Genomic DNA, 26199 nt, shown 5'->3' on the forward strand with positions numbered 1-26199 from the left:
AAATAAAATATACAGAAAGGGAGAAAGAGACTAATTACCTGCTCCACTAAAATTAATGAAGACAGAACAGCAATTAAATTTAGCATACTTTCTGGTAGAGTTCAAGGCTTCAGATGTTAGCCAGGTGGAATTTTTTTTATCATTAGCATCTAAAATTATAAACAACAGAAGCTGAGTTTTTAAATCCATACATATCCTATGAATCAAGAAAAAGTCTTGATTTATCTAGACTTCCTTACATATAACAGATTTGAATGAAACCAAATTTCTTATTCTATAGACTTTTTTTAACCACAGACATAGAACTTTTCATCATGTGTACAGGAACTCCCTCAGTTTGAATGCTTTTTCCTTCCTTTCTACCTCTTATGTCCTTCATCTGGGACTTTCCCTGGTCCCCACATTCTCCATTCCCTGGCTGCGTCCCCTGCTTCAGAATATACCATGTCCCTGCCCCTTTCCTGTGCACCCATCTCTGTTCCTTCGGTGGATAATTGCCTGCAACCATTTCACCTCAAAACAATTGCTTCCCATCCAGTTTCATATCCTTGTTGGAGTCAAATTGATTCAGAGCCTAAAATTATCCCTGAGGTCAATTTCAGTGACATAAATACAGCGGATTTAACTGTTTTCCTTTCAAACACGATTTTTAAAAATTTCAGTCTTGTGTATATTTTCAAAACATATTTTCATTGAAATGTATGAAAGCAAAAGCTCATTCATCCCCTTTGAGTAATACCTATTCTTTGCACCCAGCAGCTGCTGCAAGTATAAAAATCTTTTTTTTTAAATCAAAACAAGCACACTGCTTTCACAGCTTACTTGCTTTTCCCCTCATTACTGATCTTTTGCGGTAACCATGGATCTATCCGTAATGACGTATTTTGTGTGTACTAAACCTTGTATTGTTGAAAAAGCACTGACCAAACTTGCCTGGAAGTCTCAGATGAAGATTGCATAAAGGATGTGGCTGAAACAAAAAGGTGTTTCTACCATTCTATAAATAAATTCTCCTAAGTGTAAATTGTGACCATTCCTCTCTCCATCTGAACAATTCAGGTTTTTCAGAGAGCTGCTCTTATGTAAGATTAGAGAGCTGTCTCCATGACATGATGCTCTGCTTCTCTTCACCATTAGTTGGGCGTTAGTTGTTCTGGCTGTAAATAGACAGGCACAGATGGTACCACAACTCTCCAAGCCTCCACACATCTTGCACTGCAAGGATTTTTGTTATTCTTGCTATGTCTCTAGCAGCTCCTACTCTTTCCTAACAGTTTGTTGAGAAGAAAAATGCAAGGCTAAAGAACAATCAGTCCCTTTCCTCTCTAAGATTGCTGAAATCTTTAGACAGGATAGCAGCATTCATGTTCACTTTTTGTCTTTTCTAGGGGAACACAGCCATGGGCTCATCAATGAAGCAAAATTTCTGCCATGTTCTTTAGGTGAAGTCAGTCATTCCCAAGACAGCTGAGATGCCTGAGACAGACTAGATGCCCCAAAAGCATTAAATTGTGCAACTCAAGTGGTATATCCTCCCTTAGTTCCTTACAGTTCCAATCACCACAGTTAAAGCACCATGACAGATAAAAGAGAAGCTGGTATCTTGAAAGACTGCCTCAGTGCATAGGAATAGCATTTGCAGGGAAACAAGCTGGAACAATTAGCAACGCTGAATCAGGAGAGAGCATGGATAGGAAGGATGTGACAGATTCATATTCACCACTCCTCATGTCAATCATGGAAAAGGTAAAATGGGTGCTGCTCATTAGCCTTTCACATAGTAGAAAAATAAGATGCTAACTTAAAAGCAACGAATTTGAAATCTGATTAAAGGAAGTCAGTTTTATTGAAAGTACAGTTAACCTGATACAAGAATCATTGAAATGAAGAACTCAGTGAAGCTATAATAAGGATCAGATGTTTAATATATATTATTAAAATATACATTTAATATTTTTCTGTCCCATCTCATGTAAGGTTATAATCTTCTGTGTCTCTAAAAAAGTCAATTTACTAACAGAAAGATAAGAAGTAGTCTTCCTTTCTATGAGCAGGGAAATCTCCTATTTGTTTCCTATTTGATTTTTCATCATCTTCCTCTACGGTCTTGGGGAATGGAAGAATCAGTGACATGGTAATGGGTGGACAATTCACCTGCTCTTTGACAGTAGTTCCTGCATTTTCACCTATGAAGCTACTAACAAGAAGAAAACTGATAAAGCTGTGTTCATGAATGCCTCATCTCAACCCTGGGCCTCATATTTTTTGTTTAAATCTGTGTAACATTTTTTGGGGGACTAAGATTTTTCAGATATGATAATGCCACTGGAATAGACAGAAGTAAAAGCTGTAGATGGAGAGGAAATTTCTCTTTTTTCCTTCTCCTTCTTCAAAAAAAAGACATTGAAATAGCAGCAATGTAGCTGTGAGCTTGGTGTGGTGAAATACAGACCCGATGAAACCCACTGGGTTTCATAGCTAGGGAATGGTTTGCTCCCTCTTTATCTGTCTCTTTGATATGACTGCAAACTCATCCACTCAACCACTCTGTAATGATGCAGCTTATCTTTATCCAGGTACTGTGGCAAGACAAAAAAGCCCTCCTTTACAGGTAGTCATCTCCATGTACACCAGGCATGATCTCTGGCTGGTCCTCAGAGACCTGTAGGCAAGCAGGAACAATGTCAGAACCTGGACCACCACATACAGGGCTCCTCTTACCTGCTACTCTGCCCTGCTATGGGGAGTTTATCTATATCTATATTTATCACCCCATTAAAGCCCTATCTTAATCAAGATGACAATATCCTCCTACAGGGACAGGCTTGCAGGAGAGGAGAGTGTGATGAAAATATTGAAAGAAGGAACACCACAGCTCACCTCTTTATAATGAAAGGATTTTCTGAGAACAGTCCATCAAAAGGGCTAGACACCTAAGTGATAGATGAGTTTCTTAGAATTTCAGTGTTTCAACAAGCAAAAAGCACCTTAATATTGAATAGAAACTGTGACTGCCATGTAGAAATAAGTCTATGACAATTTGCGAGGAAGCAGTTGAAGGCATGAAAAGCCTGATGAGATTATAAATAATATCATCTATTGCATTATACCATGCTCACATAATTTGCATTTCCTCAATGTCCTGGGGTGACTATCCCCATTTGTCTGTGTAGCGTAGAAATAAGTTTTGTACCTTTAAGGCTGGCTTTGAGAGTGAAAGAGGGGGAAGGAGAAGCAGTGGAATGTCTGAGGCGGTTGTTTTTCAAAACATAGATAGGAGTTCAATCGCTTCATCTCCTGGACAATCACCGTGGTGGACAGCTCTCCTTTGCTTTTAGTTAGTTTTTGACTGACTGAAGCAGAGAAATTCCCCAGAAAGTTTTTCTTCCTTTTTTTCCTGAAATTATTATTCCCCTATTCTGGACTGGGGACCAGGGGGAAGCACCAGGAGCTTGCACGTGCAGCCCACCAGGGCCTGGCCCCAGCAGCAGCATTTTCCAGTGCCGGAGGGACTGATAATAGACTGAGCCAAGCTACTACCAACAGGAGAGAGACTTTCTGAATTTGTCATCTCTTCAGAGCAGCAAGAGGCTTCATTGTTCAGCACTGGGGTTTTTTGGGGATTTTTTACAGTGCTTTGCCTGTAAAATAAACAGGTTTTTTCCACTTCTCTTGGAGGAAATTTCTTCCCAAGCTGGTTGGGGGAAGGGCCACTTGGGTTTGCTTCTTGGCGGGGGGCCTTTGGAGGTTTTCTCCCAAAATTGCCCTAAACCAGGACAAATATACATTTTGGAATATATACTACTCAGTATAGACTGCTATAACTTCACCCTTATCTGCTGCAGACTTTTGCAATCTCTTGGCTCCCCCACAAACAAGGCAATTCGGATACTGACGTAGAAATTGGAGGTGTCTTATAGCAGATGTCAATATAAGTGGCAAATCTGGGTGAAATCCTGACTGTGTGAATGGCCCAGGATATGCCAGCAGAATGTTAGAAAAGGCAAGTAGAGTTACAGTTCTTTGAAAATGTGAAGACAAATAAATATATAATTCACTTGATGGAGTGATGACTTTGAAGTCTGTGGAGCAGTTTTCCTCCTAGTTGGCTTGTTCAGGCTTTTCTGTGTTCTTTATCCTGGAGACGGGCATTTCCTGGGAAGCTTCCAGGCACCTGCTGCAGAATGCAGGATATGGACAATTTATCTGTGCTTGGTGCCTTCCAGTTAAAACCATCTGACTTCCTAGAGCACGTGCACTAACTTGATACATGCGATTAGGATCAATGCAGAACTGCAAAGGGAAATTTATGGGCATCGGCATCAAGTGTCACCTCAAATCAATGCTTGTAGATCTGTGAGACACTCACGTGCTCTCTTGCTTGGCTGGCTGTCTCACCCACATGCCTGAGCTTGCTGTTCAGAGTTGGAACAAAAGCCTGGCATCTACCATGCAGCACTGCAATGGGGTGATCACCTAAGGAAGTTTGCTTTGGAGGCTGCTTTGGGGATCTTTAATAATATTCCCAAATTTTTTTCTGATTTCTGCCAACTGAACACCGTGTTCTGATGATGAACAACGCAGTTAGAACAAGGTCCACATCTGCCACTTCAACCCTAATGTTTTGGTGCTGAAGCAAGCTGCTTGCAGGAGTTGCTAGGTAACTGTAACCTGCTCACAGCTTATGTAAACCAGCGAGATACTTCTGATGATGCCATGATTCAGATTTGTATTTCATCTCTTAAAAGAGTTTTCTCTCAGTTTCTACAAGAACAAGTGCATTGGGAAGTTCCTCATTGAGGCAGAGCTTCTCTGACCCAGCATGCTTATGCAGCTTAATTTCATTCTTGTAAACACCATAATAAAGCAATATTGACCATGGCTTCTTGAAGTGTGATTTTAGGGGAGAACTTATAGGTGTTCAGATCTCTTTTATCTTCTAGATACCAATTCAGTGGAAATACAGATAACTTCATTGGCTACTCCACAGCCTGCATGTGAACAAAATGATGGCTTACTTTCTGCTATTAGTAACATATAACAGGAATTTTGTGATTATGCTTTTCAAGAACACAAAATCCAAATATTATGTGCCAGATATGAACTAAAGCTGAGAATTATGGTCTTTCCAATATTAACTACATGCCTAACTTTAACATTAATTACAAGAAGAATCTAGTTATGGCAATATGTGACATTACAAGTGTGACATTACAAGTGTAACACATCACTAACAAGGCAGATGGGAAAAGCTTTTCCACCATGATGCTTTGAATATGTTGGGGTAAGCATAGGGTTGATGAACAGGAAACCCCAGAATTTTGTGAGATGTAACAAGCTGGGACTTGGAGACTTCAGTCCTAAACCTGGGATGAACAAAGACTGCAAACTGTGTGTGTGCTTCCTCATTCCTAAACCTACAGCATGGTGAGTCTGAAGGCTTTTTAGTGGCTCTCTGCCCATATGGGAAGTCAGGGTATGAAGACTAATCATGTGTGTGTGTGTGTGTGTGTTTGACACCCACTGGGGCTCTGCAGATCATTTCTCCTGGTTTCTTCCCCCAGCCTTATCAGTGAGAAACCTCTCTTTCTCCCTGAAACACATCCTTTGCTTGGAGTTCCTCTTGGGTTGGAAAGTATTCTGTAATCTCTGAACAGGTCATTTTGCCAGGAACATCAAACTGAAGCAGTAGCTGGTGCAAGCAAGGGGAAATCAAACCCTTTGTTTTCTGTCCTCTGCTTCTAACACTCAGGCATCCTCTGTGAGCCACTACCTTTATCCCTGACACTCCTAAATCCATCTATCGGTTTTTCTTTCCCTGTTTGCCTGTCTGATTTGATCTTCTTTCTCTTTATTTCTATCTCTTGCTGTCATTCTCCCCATATCTGCTGCTCTTCCCCATTGTGCAAACCCCTAATTAGTGCAGAGCTCAGGTCCTAGGCGTGTGCTGTGCCAGGCTGCTGTAACAATTAGCTAACATTTCGAGAGTGTTATGTCTCCACCATGCTATTTTAAGATGTGCAGTCGTGATCACATATACCTGTCTACCTGGCATAAAAGGAACTGAGATGGAGCATACAGCTGACATTCCCTTGGCTCTGGATGAGTGTCAGTGTTAAATGTACTTTTTAGCACAGAGAAGATCATTTCTGCAGAGAGAGATCTAGGAGGCGCTCATTAGGACAGGCAGAGTCCAGTTCAAAGGATGATATACCTCACAGTCAGCAAGCACCAGGGTGATCAGATAAGAACCCCTCCCTCACAGATGAACCACAGGAACCTATTCTTTGTGTCACTTCCACAGAAATCACTGAGATTATTTGCATAAATTTGCATTTTTCTCCCCTGCTTCATGGTATGATACCTCTCCCGAAGACATTTACTGTCAAGGCAAAAGAGCAGAGCAGCGCAGACCTGCCAGTCCTCTAGTAACCATCCTGTTCTTCTGCCTGCAATTTTTTAACTAGTTGAAAGAATTAAGTAAATGGGAACGATTAAAATTGCTGATCCCATTAGTAGATGCTTCTTTTCATGTATATTTTACATACGGAGACATTTTGCTAGGTCTAATTTTATGACCAAGAGTCTATAAAGAATTAAGTGACTGAGATTCCTCATTCTTCAAATTTTCATTTTGTTTTCTGCTTGATTCCGTGTGTATTCCGATGTTCAAACAAGAGATTAAAACAGACTTCACAAAGCTTCCTGGTATTTTAGGGAAAGTACCCAAGGTTTTTGTACAGCTGTCCAGCAATGGCAGATCAGAGGGCCCCAGAGTTTAACGAAATGATCAAATACATAACTTGAGGCATGTCAGTATGCATATCATTAAAACTTGGAACTAAAGATTGGATGATTTTCAGAAGGGAAGTAAATCAAGACAAGTGAAAGAAGTGAAACAAAATGATGATTAAAGTAGATCCTTCTCTTAACTACCCAACATAATCCTGTCATTAGTAAATGGCTTAAGTGCCAGGTAAAAGGCAGTCAATTACCTAGAAAACTGGTAATCATCTTTTGAGTTGTCTAAAAAACCAGCACTTTCCAGTAACCCAGTGTAATATTTATGAGTTATGATTAGCAGTGATACTTTCTCAAGGTAGATGATCAGACTATACATAAAATAAATCAGACAGCAGTACTTTAGGAAGGTGTCATTAAAGTTCACCTTTAAAATCTCACAACTTTCCAATGCAATCATTTTGGGGAATGGAGGTTTTCAGTGCTTAGTTCCTTCCCAAAGATGATTCCTTTCAGATGTTGATAATCATTCTAGCTTCATATCTACATTTGAAGAACAGATTATATAAAGCATACTGTTTTGTATGATTAACAGAGGTATCTGCTGATGAAAAAGTATGGCGATACAGGATAAGGGGCAGATTTAAGAGGGTACTTGTAACTCAACAAATGTTGCAGGCCAACAATAAATGCTTCACTGTACAAGTTGATGATGGCAACCTGAGACATCCACAGGGGGAAAATATTTTTTGTTAAAGACCATTTTTAATGCTATTTTGTTTTGAATAATCTGATTTTTCTAAATATAAGACATATTAAAAATGTTCATTAAAATACCACAGAAATTATAAGCAGTGTTTGAGTACCCTTTCTTGGGATTAAGGTTTTGAAATATTTCTCCCACGGTTTGTATTATGTTCTCATTTCATTGTTCAGAGACAGCTTGCAGAAACAGTTATAATTTAATACGCTCTAAAAAAAACAGCTTACCCAGATGAAGACATATTAAGATCAGCTGGGATTTAATAGTTCAATTTGTGCTTGCATTGTAGCAGTTAGATACATTTTTGGTATTGAGGAAAAAACATGGTTGCCCTTGCTCATCAGGCATGATTTTCAGCATTTCTGTGGCAGCCATCCCCCTGTGCTGAGGACTCTGATCTGAGGAGTCAGATCCCCTTGGGCATGGAGCAGTTCAGCCCTGTTCTGTTCACTTATGACCAGAGGACTGGAACCATGATAAAAGGTGCTTTCCCCTCCCTGCATGGATACTTTACGCTTCCAGAAAAGTGATCCTGTATGATTAAAACAAAAGTGGCTGCCCTTTACCCCAGCTCCAAAAGTTGTTCATGGCTATTTATTCAATAGCAAAACTCTTCCAAACAAAGCTTTTCCAAAGAGGTAGCTGTGCCCCAACATAAATCCCTCCAGGGAGCTGAAAAGCAGTGACAACCTGGAGATCACACTTAAGATGCCAACAGCCACTGCACAGGGCTGAGGCTTGCACCCTCCACAAAGACAGGGTGGGCACTGCTGCCACTGCTCCTCCAGGCAAGCACCACTGCTGAAGTTGGCCACAGCCTCTGAGGAAAATGATCATCAGTTGCATTTTATTTTTATACCCTGAACTCCCATCTTTACACTGCAGGGGAACAGCTACCTCTAATCTCTCTTTTAAATCCTGAGCCTGGTATGGCAACCTCTTAGGCATCATGGATGCTATCCTTAACTCTCCAATGAGACACAAATGCCAACCATTATCCAATGGCAGCTATGTGTGGCATTAGTTGTGGGTCTTTTTTTGCTGCCGTCTAATTTTCTCAGTAGCATTTGGGTCACAGGAGTCAGAGAAAAACTCTGCAGTCACTTCTCTTGCTAAAGGCTGAGATTCACTGACCAGTGGCATGCAGAGAGTTGTTTAGGGCTGCTTTGACATTAAAGGTTTCATTTCCAGAGATTGTCACACAATGACACAAACTGCCAGGGAAATTTAAGCACAGATGATTAATGCATAGTAAGGTAACCCATGGACTAGCTGAGCTGCTATTCCTCCAGAAAGGCTCCCTTGTAATAAGTCATTCAGATAAGAGCAGCAAGACACTCAAGTCTTGGAAATGCCATGATCTGAGTTCACCATGGACATAAGAAATGTGAAGGGGGGCTTTCTCAGCAGGATAGGCAAAATGCAGCTTTCCCACTATGGATGAGACTTGTCAAAGACTGCAGAGGTGAGGCTGTGAGAAGCTGTTCTGCTCTGCAGATTTGGTCCTGCAAAGAAAATAGTCACCATACACATCATTATACCTCTTGTTATAATCTCCCTTTTGGAAAATGTGGAGAGACTCACAGCTGGTCTGCGAGCCAGAAAGGGTTAATGAATAACTGTTACTTCTGAAAGGTATTCTATCAAGGCCGTTAGCCTGAAGACTGAGAAGAGAAGAAGGAGAAGGGGATAAGTGGAAAAGAAAACCTGCAGCCGGAAAAAGTATTTTTAGAAAAGTTTTGTGAAAAACAGGGGTGTCAATGGTTTCACACCAAGGAATGTTATGTTGATTTACTGTAATCAGTAAGTAAAGTGTAAACTTTGTAGAGTATATAAAAGACAGCTAGCTGTTGTAATAAGTGGGTTATTAGCCTTCTGAAATGTAGTGTGTCTGTATGTTGTGCCCTCCTCAACAGTGACAGGGAAATAAAGAGGGGACCTCCATCTCAAATGATTGTTAAAATGTAAAAACAAATCTATCATGTGGAAATTCTTCTTCTGTCTATTGGGAGAACACTAAAAACAGGTGAAAGAAAAATTATTTCCATCTTCCCTGAGATTGGGAGGTAAACATTAAAAGGCATTCCCTCTTTTTTTAGCCTAACTTTTGCTGAAGAGGAATTCCAAAATCTTGCCCACCACATACTTCTGTGTGGGTCAATTGAGGCAATAGTGAGTAAACTCAAACTCTTTTGATTGAATCAATACCTGGAAAAGAGATGAAATGTACAGAGCAAGTGAGGTACAAAAAACTGGGAAGAGGTAATTTTCTCTTTTTGTCACAAAGAGTGTTAAAAGGGTTCTGAAGTTGGTGCTTGTAGCCAGATAAGATTTAATACATATTCTTTCCGATGTTAATGGACTGCTTTGGTCAGAAGAGATCCTTTTCCATATATGCAATATGGAAGTCCTGGAAGGAATATTTTGGCTAAAATGATTGGAGTAGTACTAAAGCTGCAAGCTGACAGCATGTCATCAGAGACAGTAGTTTGTGGACTTAATATTCCTCTTCCAGGAAAGCTGAGCAAAGACTGGGCATTCTTTGTGTTCCTGGCTATGGACTGTGTTCACTTAGACATAGAGGGGTCATTCTCATGAGTTCCCTTGCCCACCCTTCACCCCACAGAAAATACAGTATGTTAAAATGTGAGATATCTAAGTGATAGCAAACTTCAAGAGGAGAGATTCATGCTTGAAAAATGAATTCTTCTCCTGACTTAGATTCACCAGCCTTCTAGTCTGAGCCTTCAGCCAGTCTACTGCTGGCGTTCAGTAGTTCATTTGAAGATCACTCTTTTATACAACAAATATGTGCACAGATATATGCAGTGAGACATTACAAACATTTGCAATTCTGTAGTGACAGAAGATACAATTCACATGGCATGAGGGATGTGGAAACTACTTTGCAGAGAAAAGTACCGTAACTTCAGCCTCATACAATTCCAACATATTTCACATGGCCTCAGTTGTTGTTTAGCAACTCACAATATGAACCCTTCTAAGAAGTTTTAAAGAGGCTATTTATCTCCTTTGTCAGACTAGGTAACAGAAATTAAAGTAGCTTCCATCCATCCTATGCATAAGCAGGGCATGAGTCCATTCCTGATAGCATAACTCTGAGATGCCTCGTTTTCCTCAGCACTGAGCTCCAGCGATTCATCCACAGTGTTTAGTCCATCCTACCTCCTTTCTCTCCCAGAGTCATTAGCCATTCTGCTCTATTGTAGGCACAAAGGAACTTTCCACTCACCTACACTAAACCCAAAAAAAAGCCAACAGAGCCAACAGAGACTTTGGGCCATGTATTTGCTGTGCTCAATATACTGATTTGATTAAACATGTATTAGTTTTATCTCCCCTGCCAGCAGATTGTACTGCTGAAAGTTTTTAATGTTTATCATGCTTGTACTGGGAGTGCTGCTGCTCACCTGTGGTATCCCAAACACATCTTGCTTTCCAGAATGGGAAAGGATACAGAGGAGAGTAACTAAGGAATAAATGTCACAGGCCCCTTCCACTAAAAGAAGGTTGGATTAAAAAAGAAAATACCCAACTTGCTGAAATGGAGACAGGAAAAAAAGTGAAGTTTTCCCTCCATCACCCCATGCTGAGTTCTGTAAGGGAGAAGATCTTGGTGTCTGTTGGCAGAGTACTGGGGCTTCTGTCTTATCTTGACCTTCCCTTTATTACCATATGCAGATTATTTTTCTTTAGACTTAAACAGTGAGTGAAGGCGGGAAGGGTAAATGAAGAGGGAAAAAAGAACAGAAGCAAAAAATTTTGAGTTTTATTATTCGTGCTCCTGGGCTTTGTCTGTTATTCTTGAATCACCTTGGGATTAAGTCTCTTTAGAGATATGAAGAATATCTTCCTCAGACATTACTTAATAAGTTTTTCCCTTCTCTGTTATGGCAGTAAATCCCCCCACATACCTTCCTCTCAAAAACAGATCACTCTAAAATATATCACCTGGGCTAACATTTCATTTTCAACTGCACTGGTCATGCTTGGATGCTCTTGATTCCTACTCCTCACAAATTTGTAGTCATACAGGACTCTTAAAACATTAATGCGAAAGTCTTGTACATCAGCATTGTAGTCCTGATCTCTTAGGACAGCCAAAACCTCACTTTTATTTACCTGCTTCTCTCTTTTTTCCTCAACTTGTTTACGCCATCCTTTTTCTACAGTATACTTGCATAGCAAGGATTAATCTCAAAGACTTCTTCATCAAGCATAGCCTTTCATTATAAGCATGTCCAGTTAGAACTGTGGTGTCCCTCTGATTGATTGCCCATTTCTGAAAGCTTGTAGCTACTTCACTCAGCTTCAAAGAGGAGAAAGTTGAGAGCAGGCCCTTCAAGACCCTATTCTTCTGCTGGCTTGCAAGGTAGTTCTGAGCTATTATTTCTCTAAGAAGTAAAAGTTTTTGTTTTGACTCATTATATAGTCATTCAAGAAAGAAAAGAAACCAGAGGGCATCTATCTCTGCCATCAAAGAAACATCTCTCTGATTAGTAAGCAACTCATTCATTAATTTCCATTTTGAAACAATGTTTTCATTACCCAATTTTGCTTCTGACAGCTACTACTAAGTTAAGAAAGATTAAGCTGTTCATATGCAACTTAAAATGGATGTCTAAGACATTTCTTTCTTAAATAATTGGTTTTTATTGCTGACTGATTTTCTACTGAACAGGCACAGTTATTCGAAGCTGTGATATTCACACTTTGTCTTCAGTTCCAGGAAATTTGTCTCATGAGGATTAGACATGCTGCCATCTGCAATACAGACATTTCTATCAGCAGATATGGCCAGGAAAACTTACTGTTTGTGAGTAATTTCTTTTAAAAATAAGTACTGTCTCTTAAAAGTGAAATGGGAGAGTGACATGTAGCTCTAAAACTAATCTTCTGGTTAGTAGCAGAAAATAACCCACATCAGTGACTATCTGTAAGGCAAATAGCGTGGGCATGAAAAGGGATGCTATTCCACTCCCAGCTCAAATGCAACTTTTGAACTTCTGTTCCGCAACAGTGCTCAGACCATTGGCTGGGACCATTGGCTGCTGATTCTCAAATGCCCCCTTAAGGGTCTCCAGGCAAAGGTTCCAGCTCCATTCACAGGTAGTGGGGGGTGAACCTCCCTTTGTTCACAAGGCAATTGCAAGGGGCCAGGGAAGGGCACAGACACTCAATTTATTAAAATGGGAAGGGCAAACCAGCATGGGTCAGATTAAGGGTCAGGATCAGATGGTTTCCTTATCTCACAGGAACAACTTGGGCAGGCACTGAAGCTTTCACATGTGCCCCTGAATGAGGTACAGACCTTCTATGACAGACTGCTAACCGAGGGAATAAACCAGAGATTATAATCAGTAATTTATGACTGCTCTTCTTGCTTTCTATTAGCACTAGGGTTTTTTTGTGTCACCAAGAGACAAATAAACTGACATAAATTCTTTAATATACAGTAAATTCACGAATACAAGCCGCACTGAGTATAAGCCGCATCTCTGGGTGTTGGCAAATATTTCGGTTTTTGTCCATAGATAAGCCGCACACGAATATAAGCCGCTCTGTCGTTCGCAGCGAGGACCCGCGTGCAATTAGTAACAGAACCGCGGGAGGGCGGGGTTTACTGGCTGAGTTAAGGCTGTGCAGGCTCGGCCCGCTAGGGGCCGCTGACGGGGCCAGGTAGCCCAGCCCGGTGCTGCCGCTCGGGGCCGGTCCGCCGCTGCCCCTGGGCTCGGTCACCCCGGGTCGGCGCTGCCCCGCGGTGGCAGGCAGGGACGGAGCTTCCCCCGCTCCTACGGCAGCGGCGGCGGGCGGGGACGGAGCTTTCCCGCGCCCGTGGCGCCGGCGGCGGGCGCGGACAAAGCACCCCGCCTCCTCCCCGAGCCGCGGCAATGGCGGCGCGCACTTCCCCCCCCCTCCCCGGGCCGCGGCAATGGCTGCGCAGGGCTCCCGTCGGCTCCCGGAGCCGCAGCAATGGCGGTGCGGCCCCCCCGCGTCCTTCCTGGGCCGCGGCAATGGCGGCGTGGCCCCCCCGCGTCCTCCCCGGGCCGCGGCAATGGCGGCGCCCCCCGCCCGCCCCCCCCCCCCCCCCCACCTCTTCTCCCCGGGCCGCGGCAATGGCGGCGCCCCCCCCCCCCCCTCCTCCCCTGGGCTGCAGCAGAGGAGGGAAGAAGAGAGCTCTCCCGCCTCTCTCCCCGCCCCCCGTGCTGCCTGCAGGGAGCCAGGGCAACACAGTAACACTGTAACAATTGCGAAATGCCGGCTTTTACTGGCCGGTGCTTGGCTCGGCACTCTGGCTGGCATGTCTGGGGTTGTAAATGTCAGAAAATTATTAATATATTAGCCGCACCCGACTATTAGCCGCACTTCCGGGTTTCCACCAAAATTTTTGTCAAATTGCTGCGGCTTGTATTCGTGAAATTACTGTACTTGCTCTAATGACAGGGCTTTTGTCACTCCTAGCTGCATCCTTGTTTTAGCTTCAGAAAGGGTTGATACCTTTGTAAATACTGCTTGGGCAGTAACGCATTAGGCACAAATAGTAACTGCCAATTACCTTCTTTTCCCATAAACCCACAAAGAGAGGAGAATTTTGTTTCCTCTGTCAGACAGGCCACAAAAAGATCGCTGTTCCAGTGCTGGCCCAACTGACAGGGCAAGAGCCCTGTGGCTAGGAAGCTGGGGGCATAACTAGGGCAGAAACCTCTTATAAAGGCAATAAGAAGTTCAACTACTTATAGTTTTTGAAAATGGTAAGCAAATAGTCCACTACTTAACCCCATACTTCTATCTCTTAGTGTGATAAAAGAATGAATGCCTTTATTTGCAGAAATGCCCAGTATCTGGCTGGGCTGAGTGAAACAACCATAGAGGTTTTTTAAGGCTCTTGTTTGATTTTAATGCAGGGCCAAACTTTTTTCTAAAAATTACGGCTTTCTAATGGGGCACCACTTAACGTCTGGCAATTTGTACTTACGGCACTGTCCTGCAGTGATATGAAATCAACAGAAACTTATCAGGAGAACATAATCTGGAGGGCACACACATGATGCAGTATGGGAGAGAGTTTGGGAGAAATTTGTGGGAAATAAGCAGAAGAAAACAATGATTTTCAAAAATAATTTCTTAACAATAAATTGTCTATTCAAAGAAAGTGGTAAGAAATAGTGGCCTCTTGAACCCAGCAATTACTCTGGGAGAGGAGAGAAACACTCTGCATTGGCTGAACCTGTTCTTCATCCCTCCAAAAAATAGAGCTCTGGGGCAGTTCTTTCATAAATATTTCACTGTGCAGCTTGCTATACAGTCTGCAGGTTGAGGCCAGTTATGTGGCCATTCCTGTCCCTAATGGCCTGATTCACTATAGTCCATGTAAATCAGTAAGAAATATTCTCATGGGAAAAATGAGGTCTGGAAAAAGACTCTGAATACAGCAGATAAATCAGCAGTAGTGTTGGCATTGCATAAAGAGCAGGGTGAATAATAATAGCAACAAAGAACTCCCAGCATTCTTAAAATATGGCAGGGGTTAGGCTTTGCCACCAAGACAGCTGTTCAGCAGAGATTTAAATATTTTGAAGGAAAGCTCAGTAGGGCAATCATGCAGGGAGCTACTAAAAGGCTCTGTTTCAGCTGCAGCCCTGGGTCTTGGGCTCTGGCTGAGGAGCTGAGCATGGCTTCTTCAGCACGTCACTCATATCAAAGCATACACATCCTATAGTCCACCATCCTGTTGTATGTGGTTTAATCCATACTGGTGGGTTGTGAAAACTGAAGCCTTCTCCTCAGCATCTTGTAAAAAGATGTGTCCAGCAACCTGCACTCTGGCCAGCTCTTGCTCCCCTCTCTGGCAGCCACCTTGGCAATTTTCAGCTCAGTGAGTGACTGCTTTTCCTATGAAAATTCAAGCCTGGTGCTGGAAGCTCCCACTATCCAACATCACCCTCCACACTTGTGTTGCAGCATGTTGCCAGAACTTCATTTGCAGACCCAGCCATGTGCCTACTGGCCACTGTATTCCCACCAAATTCTCCTGTATCCTTTCAGAGAAGCCAGAGGGGAATATATTACCACAGCCATCTTCACTGTGCACTAGCTCTTTGAAGTCTGGAGACTGCAATATTCTCAAACATCCTTGAATTATTTTTTAATTTCTTCAGTATCCTGACTCATTGAGTGCTGTACATCTCTTAAGTCTGGCATGCTAATGATCATCTCCTCTGGATTTTATAGCTAGTAGTGGTGAAAGGTAAAATCCCAATATTGCCTGTTATACTGGGGCTACAGTCAGATATTAAAAGCCAAAAAAGCCCTTCAAGATGACATCTATTGTAGCCAAAGTTCATATATTCCTTCATGAAAATGCAACTACATAAAAAAAGACTATGCAATAGATGGAGGATGATTCACACTTAAATATACAGCTGAAAGCCACTCAAAATTCTCTCTTTTCTCCACTTCCTGCTGTTTTGTGAGTCCACCAAAAGAACTATGATCAGTGATAATAAATCTCCATTTTCTCACCTTGCCCTTCAGCATTTCATCAGAGATAACAGTAAAATCTGGTGCTCTTCTGACATCATACAAATAGCATTCCATGGTTCTCTTCTCTCTCCAGTCTGCTTTATCTTTCACTCCTCAGCAAATCTTCACACAAAACTAATGTTTAGCTGCAAAAAAGAAGGATACGGAGGATATGCATGAACACAGAAAGTAGCAACACTGTGTTGAATGGCTGTTTTTGGAAAAATTTGCCCTGTTACAGTGGTTAGTGAACAGCTGCTTCCTAGCTGAGATTTATCAGTTGAAGACAAGGTGATAGAAATATAATAAAGGCCGTAGAGAGCTGTGAAAACTGGAGGGCTTCTTCCTGGCCATACACTGAAAGTGCATTAGCCTAGGCATTTACATTCCAGAAAAGGATGCCTGAGTGTGTATGAGTAGCAGACCTGCTCCCTGCAGCTCCCACTGGGAACTAGCTCCCTGCAGTGAAGGGATGATGCTAGTGAGTGCCAACTAGTAGAAGAAAGCTAAGCAGAAGGCCTGAGGCAACTGCCCAGATTGATGTCTGTCACAGTCTCCTGAATCACTGAGCAACAGAAGTAGGTTAGAAACTTAGGTTAGAGAGAGACTGTACCATTTCTATCCAAAGTAGCAAGTCCTTCCTTGTTCCCAAACTTACAGCTTCTGTCTACCTGTTTCTCTTGGTCACTTCAGTCCCATGGTTACTTTGGCTAACATCCGAAGCCAATCTTTGTCTTCAGTTCCACCTATGCAATGCCTCAGGCTGAGGTGGAAGCTGAAAAGATATTTGGATCATAAGAGAGGACTGGGTGTTGCTGAAGTCATCACTAGCTTCTCTTTTGAATGTCTGCAGAAGCAGAGTGAGGTGGGACCATCCTTACATGGACTCATGTCTTCATAAGGTGTTTCTTGGAATTTGCTGTAATTCACAATGAAGTAATTGCAGTTTTTGGGGGAAAGATTAGCCCCCTAAGACACCAATACACCTCAAAAGCAGCCATGACTGGATTGGGTATGAGTTGGTGGCATATGAGAGCAGGTTACATAGCAGGTTTCAGTAGGAATGAGATGAGGAGTGTCACATTCATGTAGTATCCTATAGAAACCATGGAAGAGAAGAACTAGAGCTGGGACCCCACAGAAAGGAGAGCCAATGGAGAGAAGAAGGAAGACACAAAATACATTGCCCAGAATAATCTAGGACTAAAGTATGTTTTGTGGAACACAAACATCCTGCTTACATTGCCAATTGAAATGGGGGGTTTTGTCTGCTGGAAGCAAAGAGGCACTACCAAATACATGTATTTTTTTCTAATTATTATGCCATTCAGCTTTCATGTGCTCATGAGTTTAACAGCAGGGCATGATCCTCAGAGAGGATGCGTGATGAGGGTCCTGCAAGGCTCCAGCCCAGGAATATGGCAGTGAGGGAACCAATGCCACCAATGGGAAAGAGGATGCCAGCCAGGGACCATGAAAACTACTTTGAAGTTAAGTCCAGGGGGGTTTTTGTGCCTTTCTTTCATGTCACAGAATCTTCTGGCTTCTGAGGGTTTTATGAGTTTATTGAATGATTCTTGGTGAAAATAAAAATGTTATTTACAAAAATTCTTTTCAGAAAAAAGTGACAATTAACTGCCAGATTTTTTTCTACATCACACACTGCAATCACAACTACCAGAGCACTGAATAAAACCAGAGGTCATCCCTGCAGATACCTGGGGAAAATCACTCCAGGTGTCTTGCAAATTGCAACTTCTCAAGCTGGCAACTCACCAAAGCACCCCAGCTCAGGTCTGGCCAATAAAAGCACAGAAACAGCTTTTTAATGTGTTTCTCTGCTAAAGTTTGGTGTTAATGGAACAGAACACTCCAACCTTTTAAAAGGTTGGATTAACTCAGTTCTTTGGGTTGGAGAGAGCCAAGCTGCATTAATCGAGGTATTAGACAATAAATAATAAGAGAAAGGAGTGACATAGAAGAGAGAGGTAGTGGTTTAAGGTGTTTTGATGTAGCAGTAGGATAAAAAGACAGAGGAGCTGAAAGGTGGGAGGTCTAGATGCTGACAGGGAACAGATACCCACTTAGTTGTTGTCTCTCCCATGCATGACCAGTCTTTGAGCCAGGCTGCACCTGTGCAACTTCAGTACTATCATCCTGGGATGAGAGGGATATGTGGGGATGAATAATTCAGCTGCAAACCAGCTCTCTAACTGCACTGCACTTTTTTCCAGGGTTCTATTTTTAATTTAGATACTCCCACGTGTGTGTTTGGTGGATTAGAGGCAAATGAGAAATAGAAGGTGGCTGACACAGGCAGGTAGCAGAGCCTGGGGGTGGCAGGGGTTGAACCAGCACTGGCCTATAGCAGGTCCAACACCACCTTCCTGCTGAGGGTGGTCCAGGCCTTAGCACCTCTGGGCCCTACTTACTTTGGCGGAAGCTGAAAAAGCTCAGCACTTCTTGCTTGGATTTATACCCCTGTGTTAGCAATCACAAAGAAACAATGCAGGTGCCTATTCAGGTAAGCCAGAGTTGGATGCCAGGGTATCTGGGTTCAGTTTTGAGGTCTGCTACTTATCTCCTTTCCACAAACCTTGTAAATCCTCTCTCTTGTAGTTCCAGATTTGTTAGTTGAGAATTGCTACCACTGTTTCCTTTGGTCTGTCTCACTTTCCTCTGGGGGAAAAACCATCACTGCTTGTTTATAGCTACAGAAGATATCTCAGGTGACAGCCTCTCCTGCTGTCTCTCCTCCATCTTCCTATTGTATTTTTTAATCACAAACATCAAAAGGAGAGAGTCATCAAAATAGTGTAAGAAGAAGTAGAAAGGAAGCAGCTCAATGAGGAGATAAGGGGACTGTGGGATAGAGTGGGTGGGAAAAGCTGCCTATTTGGGCAAAAAACTATTGTTACATGCTCATCTTCACAAGAATCCAGATTTCTGGAAGAGATTGGCTGGCATTTTGATTTGTTCACTAGTTCCTACAGATAACAAAAACAAAGATCAATCCATAAAGAAAATCCTGTCACGTCCAAGAATCTTTCCTTTTCTTCTTTCTGTGTATACAGTGTCCAGTCGATTACTAATAACTGCTTTTACAAAGTCTAGAGTGCTTTGGCAAATCCCTGGCTGGTAAAGGCATTCATGTCTTCCTGTGGACTCAAGGAAACTGATGCTTAGAGTAGTTCACACCTTGTTAAGTTATACAGAGTCTCAACTCTTCAGCTCTAAATCACTGGATACAGGGAACTTCTTAAAAATGAGATAAGAGGGAAGTATTTGAAAACCAAAAATTAATTTATTATTGTGAGATCATTCCACAGATTACTGCCAGGACTGTGGAAAGTACCCAGGCTTTCAAGGCATGATGCACTGTGTTACCTCTTCTCAGTAACTAAATAAAGATCTAACTTATAAAAAGCCCTTCTTACTTGATTCTTGAACTTTAACATCAAGAAAACCCTGGACTATGGCTTAATTACTTGATTCTTTGTCAGCAAAATCAGATGCTGCACCCAGATTTTGGCAGGGGGAAACAGCAAAAAAGAAAATGTAGCAATGTAGTCGTGATGAAGAAGCCAACATCCACCACAACAGAAAATTTCATGACTAATGGTTCACAAAGCCTGGTGGTCAGTTTTAATTACAGTAATTTCACGACCATAAGGCGCACCGGACTATAAGGCGCACCCCCCGGGAGCCGGCACATTTTGCAACTTTGTAGATCAGAGAAGGCGCACCGGTCTATAAGGCGCACCGGGTTTTTTTTTGCAGCGAGGCTCCGCCCCCAGCTCCTCCCGCACGCTTGCTGGCCGAGGCCCCGCCTCAATCCGGCAGCCATTGGCTCCCGGGCCTGCCTGTACCCGGCAGGGCCGGGCTATGCCCACCGCCGCTCCGTGCAGCATCCCCAGGGCCCCGCTGTTCCGGGAGTTCCCTGGCGCTCCGGGTGACCCAATGCCGGCAGGCTTGCCCCGTGCCGCCGCTGCCCCGATTCCAGCTGCTTGCCCCCTCCCCGCGTGGCAGCCGCTCCGATTCTGGCGGTTTTCCCCCTCTCCGCATGGCGGCCGCCGTGCTTCCGGCGGTTTTCGCCCCCCCCGCGCGGCGGCCGCGGTGATTCCGGGGGCTTTCGCCCCCCCCCGCGCGGTGGCCGCCGTGTTTCCGGGGGCTTTCGCGCCCCCCCGCGCGGCGGCCGCCGTGCTTCTGGGGGTTTTCGCCCCGCCTGCGCGGCGACCGCCGTGATTCCGGGGGCTTTCGCCCCCCCCGCGCGGCGGCCGCCGTGCTTCCGGGGGCTTTCGCCCCGCCCGCGCGGCGGCCGCCGTGATTCCGGGGGCTTTCGCCCCCCCCGCGCGGCGGCCGCCGTGTTTCCGGGGGCTTTCGCCCCCCCTGCGCAGCGGCCGCCGTGATTCTGGGGGTTTTCGCCCCGCCCGCGCGGCGGCCGCCGTGATTCCGGGGGCTTTCGCCCCGCCCGCGCGGCGGCCGTCGTGCTTCCGGGGGCCTTCGCCCCGCCCGCGCGGCGACCGCCGTGATTCCGGGGGCTTTCGCCCCGCCCGCGCAGCAGCCGATCCGATCCCTGCGGCTTTTGCCCCCCCCGCGCAGCAGCCGATCCGATCCCTGCGGCTTTCGCCCCCCCCGCGCAGCAGCCGATCCGATCCCTGCGGCTTTCGCCCCCCCCGCGCAGCAGCCGATCCGATCCCTGCGGCTTTCGCCCCCCCCGCGCAGCAGCCCATCCGATTCCTGCGGCTTTAACACCCCCCGCAAGGGAGCCGTCCCAATGTCGGCGGGCCGGCCCCGCGCGGGGGTGGCCCCGAAGCTGGCGGGTCCGCCCCGCGCGGGGGCGGCCCCGATGCCGGCGGGACGGCCCTGCGCGGGGGAGGCCCCGATGCCGGTGGGGAGGCCCCGAAGCCGGCGGGTCCGCCCCGCGCGGGGGTGGCCCCGGGGGCGGCCCCGATGCCGGCGGGGAGGCCCCGAAGCCGGCGGGTCCGCCCCGCGCGGGGGTGGCCCCGGGGGCGGCCCCGATGCCGGCGGGGAGGCCCCGATGCCGGCGGGTCCGCCCCGTGCGGGGGCGGCCCCGATGCCGGCGGGTCCGCCCCGCGCGGGGGCGGCCCCGAAGCCGGCGCGTCCGCCCCGCGCGGGGGCGGCCCCGATGCCGGCGGGGAGGCCCCGAAGCCGGCGGGTCCGCCCCACGCGGGGGCGGCCCCGAAGCCGGCGGACCCGCCCCGCACGGGGGAGGCCCCGATGCCGATGGGCTCTCACTTCCGGGGTGGCAAATGTCGCAACTTTGTAGATCAGATAAGGCGCACCGGACTATAAGGCGCACTTCCGGTTTTGGGGGGAGATTTTAGTCAAAAGGGTGCGCCTTATAGTCGTGAAATTACTGTATGTGATATTCAGGAGACTGGAACAAAAAGCATTCTCAGTTACACTCTGTTCAGAAAGTAGGTAATTAGCCAAACAGTTAAATGTCTAATAAGCTCCATTTATCACGCACTTTTGACCTCCTGACTTCTGGGAAAACAAGCACCAACAAGTACGCACCACATGGTGGCTTCTCACACCAATATTTTACAAAGAGTATCTACAGTTTTAAAACACAAACCAGCATGCCTGACAAAAGTTTCTCTTTCTTTCCTAAAACATGAATTTTGTCTCCAAAAATTACACTTGCTGCCTCCAAACAGCAAGTCTGTGAGCATTGAAACAGAATCTGGCTTGAGATTTGGAGCCCTCAGAGGCATTAAGGCAGGAATGAATTGCTTTATATCATTAGAAAGCCAAGACAGTCTACTTTCCCAGGGAATATAAAGCATTCTCTTTGCAGCTGGTACTTCACAAGACACTGAGCCATAGCACTGCCCCAGTGCATTTTGCATATGCACTACAGACCATTTTAGAGTTTCTAAATTATTGTCAACAACTTAATTATTTTATTTTCTCTGATAGCACATCTAAAGACAGATTTTATAGGCATCTTTTTACCTACCTAATTGTCCATCATGCCTTCCAGATTTTTGGAAAGTTGTTGGTATGTAAATTTTGCTTTCCAGTTGTTGTTCAGTTTTGTCGAAACTCAGACCAAAAGAGAGACAGCCATCATACAGCTTCCAACCTGTTAATAAGCAGTAGTGCAGTCACTTGGTAGACTTCTACCAGGACAGCATGCTATCAGGCACACCGTGTCCAGCAGTGCAGAAACTGCTGCTGAATGATTGTCCACAGTGGCCTGGGGGAAGTGTCCTGTGTTGGATTAACATCTCAGCCTCAAGCAGTCAAGTACAGGTTTGAGTTTAAACCATTGGTTTAGGACAGAAGTGAGAAGTACTTCAATGGAAGCCTGAAAGTAGTGAGAAGTATTCCTCAATTCTTCTGTCACTCTTTACACAAACAATGCTAGTTTTAATCCAGATACAGTAAAACACTCTAATAAAGAACAGCACTAAATATCCTGGGCAGACCTTAAAAAATCTTAGTGTTATGTTCATGTAAAAGCAGTGCCAATGTGGGCTGGTGATCCTAGTAGTCAGGCTACCTTTTAATCTTAACTCCTCTAGTGGGCTTTTGCATGTTAAAGAGTAGAAAACAATATTTAAATCAGGTTAACAGTCTAAGTATTTGGTTTGCAAAACAAATGTAAAAACTGCAAAGATTACATGACCAGCTTAGACTTGGAAATGTTAACAAGAAAAAAACATATCCAAAAACCCTTTAGAAGTAAGAATCAAAAGTAGGAATCTGACTATATGTCTAATGGAGTACCTGAATAGTCTTTTGGCATTTTTTTCACTTCATGCAAAGTCTTTTTCGCAAGTTCAAGCTGAACAGTAAAAAAAAAAAAAAAAAAAAAAAAAGGAGTGCTACTACTGTACTACTGAAACAAACCTGTAGTTTAACTAGAAGTAAAAATTTCCTTGCATTCTAGAATAAAACTTGGTACGGTTGAGTTTATTTACAGCAATGGAATCTTTAATGAGCCATACTCTCCAAAGACACACTCTCAACTGTTAAAAGTTTCACTCATTTTAAAAATTTTATCTTGTTGAAACAGAACTACATAACATTTAAAATATATTTTCTAATTTTAGCTATATCATACAAATTTCAAACATCTTCCATTGAGAAGCAATATACAGTAATTTCACGATTATAAGCCGCACATCCAGGTGTCAGCAACTTTTTGTTCTTTGTCCATATATAAGCCGCACCTGAATATAAGCCGCACATTACAATACAGAGCGTGATAAAAGGTATCTATTCCATCTCCTTCTGTTGAGGATGGGGGCAGTGATCCTTATCTCCACGGGAAATATTCTGCTAACGGGCCATCCATTGAAACCAGGTGGGGCATTATTCTTTATCTTTTCACAATCCATCCTTCCTCCAGCGAGTCATTTTCTGCTAATGGCCCATTGAGTCCCACTGTGTGACTGATAAAATTACTTCATCCCATTGGTAGTTGCTCCAGCCAGGGAGAAGAGCCCAACATTTCTTACCAAAATAAAAACAGAGGTTTTGGGACACTAAGGTAGCCCCTTTCTCCACTGTACTCCAGAGGAAAACTGGATTTCTCCACATGACCACTGGGCCTCTGGAGGGAAACTGCACCTTCTACAGGAGCACTGCTTCAACTGAATCACATCTGTCACTGCAAGAGGACTGCAACCATCATTTAATGGCACTGCTACCAACACCCTGCCTGATGGGGTGTCAGGTTGTACTCTGACTTTGTCAGAGTTTGGAGTTTGTTTCTTTGTAGTACTGTATTTCTATTTTAATTTCCCTAGAAAAGAACTGTTATTCCTAATTCCCATATCTTTGCCTGAAAGCCCCTTCATTTCAAAATTCTAATAATTTGGAGGGAGGGGGTTTACATTCCCCATTTCAAAGAGAAGCTCCTGCCTTTCTCAGCAGACACCTGTCCTCCAAACTAAAAAAACAGCAACTTTTCGTTCTTTGCCCATATATAAGCCGCACCTGATTATAAGTTGCACTTTGGGTTTGGACCAAAATTTTATTCAAAATGGTGTGGCGTATAATCGTGAAATTACTGTACTCTCAATTTTCTTATTCAGGTTTTGTGACAACTTTTCCTATTATTTCAACTATAAGGAGAAAATGAGTAATAGGTTTCATAACATCAGATACTGAAAATGAGGTGTTAATTGGTATTTAAGAATTGCAGTCCAGAGCTTTCAGAAGTTCCATTCGTTTTCTAATAATTTAGAAACAAGCGGATTTCTATCTAGAACCCATGTATTTCAATAGCATATACATCATAGCTATCAACCAAGACCATTCTATATAATGGACATAATATCTGTGTTGTTTACATGGCATTAAATATATCTGTTGCCAGTCACATAATTAATTAAAAAAAAAAAAACAGAAAAAGAAAAAATTAAAAAGCTAAATAATAGTAGATGATCATTAGAAAAGATTGCCAGACATTAAACAGCATGCACAATGTTATATCAATCCTGTTTTGCTTCCTTTACAAAGGAAATTAAATTTAAAATTCCTTTAACTGGACTTCAAGATGCAAATAGTGCTAATGAAGAATATAAGGTATCTGCAACTCCATGAGACAGCTGGGGACTATAATAACATCGTAACTCTCCCAAGTGTAATACATGCAATATCCGAAAGCAGCAACAGTCTCTGCTGGATTGTGAGTAAGCAGACCCCATGTGCATCATACCTGACATAGTGGTTTGCTGGGTCCAGTATCTAGTTACTCTTGTGCTGGTTCTCATTCGGCTCCTTCAGTTCAATAGCCTTCACCATTCCCAGATTAGCAGCCAGGTTGGGACAATACATTGAACTCAATATTTCATGAAATTTCTCATGCTCACTTCTCATGCTCACTTCTCATGCATTATTGGCATTTCTGCCTGTCTATGCAACACGAGAAGCAGCAGATTGGTAAAGGAAAATAAAATATTAATTTTAAAGTGCCAAGATGACCTGCAGCTTTCACATTTTCACAGTCCATGATAGCCAGAGGGCACGAGTGAGTGAGGTTTACAAAAGCTACCCTTTGGAGAGGCCAGTTCTCTTCTTGGTCTCTTTCTGCAGTCAATGGAAGGAGCAGGGTCTGACTTAGGTACACTGTGTTGCCACTGGATGAACTTTTTCCTTTGTATAAAGCCTTCCTCAGCTAAAACAGACTGATGAAAACTCTCACCAGTCTCATGCCCAGAGTGGGCTCCACAGGGCCCAAGTGGAATTCCCACACATGACTCCTCACTGGCCTGGAACTGAGACACGAGGAATATGGCTACCTTAGGTATAAAAGGGGCACAGTGTCCTAGCACAAGAAAATAGTTTATACCCTAAAGCTCTACCTACTTTATGCAAGGAGATACCATGGCGCAATTGTAAAAAAATGAAATAAGGAACAGCATTGAGTCACCATCCATAACCATCATTCCCAGACTTAGCTCATTATTGAGTAAACAATTGATTTTTTTTTCCATAAATAAAGTATAAATCAAGATATATCCTGTGCTGAAATTGCATGTCCTTTGCTTGAATTTTCTTTTTGGAACAGGAAGGCATGGAACGTTCCCTCCTGCTTGTGTCTAGCAAGTCATTTCAATGGAAGTAAGAAATGCTGAGCAAGCTTATCTGGTACATCTGGTATGCCTGCAAGCCATGCTGGCAGTTTTGCTGGAAAATGTGCAGAAGAGCCTTCCCCCTGTTGGAATGTAAATCTTCATTTTAAAAAGCATAATGAGTTTTGAAGGGGTAGCAAAAAGTGATTTACAGAAACGCCAACTTTGCATTACATATCTATGAGATATTCAGGATCCCCACTGTAGTGCAGGATAGTATGGCTGTATCTGCCTTATTTTGTGATTCCAAGCTAAATCCTAGCAAGCAAGGCTTCCGTTTAAATGTTATTTTCCACAGTAATTTACAATTTTTCCAGGAAAATAGGTTGACCAGTTACAGTTTTTTACAGAGGTCACCTGCATTACCAAACTTAGACCAGACCCTGGCTTTCTACAGAGATTGTGCTGTTAATGGGCTGAATTTTGTCCTAAAACTTCCTAGAGTTATTGGGGGGAAGAAGCTGTTTTCACTCCTCTAGAAGGTTGTTAGAGGACCTCTTTGATCCAATAATGAGAACCTGCTCTTCCCATCCAGTC

General features: G+C 43.8%; 1 long non-coding RNA gene across 1 annotated transcript in view; it reads right to left on the bottom strand.

Annotated features, from left to right (window-relative positions):
* Positions 1 to 26199, bottom strand: part of LOC117008270 — a 48420-nt gene that overhangs the window by 11848 nt on the left and 10373 nt on the right. The window contains exon 3 of the long non-coding RNA XR_004420294.1: positions 16049 to 16194. This is a non-coding gene — a long non-coding RNA (uncharacterized LOC117008270). The remainder of the gene's footprint in view (positions 1 to 16048; positions 16195 to 26199) is intronic.

The sequence above is a fragment of the Catharus ustulatus genome, chromosome 1 (assembly GCF_009819885.2).
Source record: "Catharus ustulatus isolate bCatUst1 chromosome 1, bCatUst1.pri.v2, whole genome shotgun sequence".
NCBI classification, from domain to species: Eukaryota; Metazoa; Chordata; class Aves; order Passeriformes; family Turdidae; genus Catharus; species Catharus ustulatus.